Source organism: Salvelinus alpinus, chromosome 29 (assembly GCF_045679555.1).
Source record: "Salvelinus alpinus chromosome 29, SLU_Salpinus.1, whole genome shotgun sequence".
Lineage (NCBI taxonomy): Eukaryota > Metazoa > Chordata > Actinopteri > Salmoniformes > Salmonidae > Salvelinus > Salvelinus alpinus.
Genome location: NC_092114.1, coordinates 14,043,568 through 14,045,222, shown reverse-complemented (window position 1 = coordinate 14,045,222; position 1,655 = coordinate 14,043,568).

The following is a 1,655-nucleotide window of genomic DNA, read 5'->3' as shown; positions in this document are numbered from 1 at the left end:
ACGGAAGTGCGTAACTGACAATCTTGTGGAAAATGTTATGTAGTCCAAACTCAGAACTACAAAAACGTTAATTCAACGAGTCTACATCTTACACATGCGGCAGCAAAAGTACGTTTACGTTTTAGTATATTTTAGTCATTCAAAACTTGTTAAAGAATTGGAAAAACAGGAGAGAAAGGGTTGCAACATTTTATTAAAATTTTATTTTGTACAGTTTCCACTGGACACGTTTCTTTTTTATACATTTCTAATATTTGTTAATGCATTTATGTTTTTTTTGTTTTGTTTCTGTGTTCATGTTTGTATGTCATGTTCAGTTGAAGTGTATCAGTCACTCATTCATACCGTCGGTAATGTCAAGTCACAGTATAATATGGGTTATCATAAGCAAAAGAAAAGAAAAAAAAGATTTGTTTTGGAAATAAATACATTGAAAGAGAGCGAAATGAGAGGACCAGAGAATACATCAGGACTGGTCAGTTATGACATATGAAAAAACACTTTATAAACATGTAGCATTGTAAACAATTATAGCCTAGATAGCATAATTTATTTGACAAAGCCAAGCACTAAGGCGTGGCTTGGGATTTTCAAACACCTTTGTCTCAGTTATACACAATCTAGGCCAGAAGACAAAAAAAAAAAAAAAAATCCCATTTCAAAATGTATCTTGATTATTTTTCAAATCCATGCCTAGGAGTTGTTCCTGACCAAAAGGCCTGACAGGGAAACAGATACTAGAGCAAATGGCACCCTATTCCCTATGTGGTTCACAACTTTTGACCAGGACCTAATAGGTCTATGGTCAAAAGTAGTGCATTATATAGGGTATATAGTGCCCATTTGGGACACAGTTTCTTCTTGTCATTTGGTCAGGGGAAAAACTCCTATCCCTTTACTATGCCTTAAAAAGCATTTCAGCAGTCATTACAAAATATGGATGATTCCTTCAGCTAATGTACATATTTCCAGGGGCACTGTACAATGGCGACCCTGGCCGTGACCCTAATCCCTGCAGTCGTCTCAGTGGGAGTCAAATATGCAACAAAAAAAATGAAATACAAAAAAAAATACAAAAAATAATTCCATTACACACTTGTGTGTAAGAGAACAAAATATAAGCACCCCCTAAATTATAAAATCATACACATAGTTCCACTTGGACTCTTGATTATCATTTTTTATGTAAATTACTTCACATTCCTGCATCCCAGATTTGTTCTAGGAAACTGTTGACCAGTCATCTCTGTTAATTGCCCTCTCGAGGGCAAAAACCTGAATAAGAAGTCTTAAACTCCCTCCCAAATGCCCCTATTCCCTCTATAAAAACATACCACAGTATGAGTCATAATGCCTATAAAACATAGTGGTCAAACAGGGAAATGGCACCAATTGTTTTCCCACCATCCATTTTTCCCCACATAAGTTTTTTTTTAGGAACACTTAAAAACAAGGGCTGTGTAGGCTTACCCTGGTGTGATGTTTTGATAACCGCGTAAATCTCTTCCGGACAAGGTGACTTAATATGTTTGCCTGTACTGCCCCACCAAAATGAAACGATAATTAGCTGCTAATGTGGCTATCATAAAGAACTACAAATACCATGATGATCTGGAGGAGACTGCCGACTCACGGCAAAGGTAAGAATCTCTGGA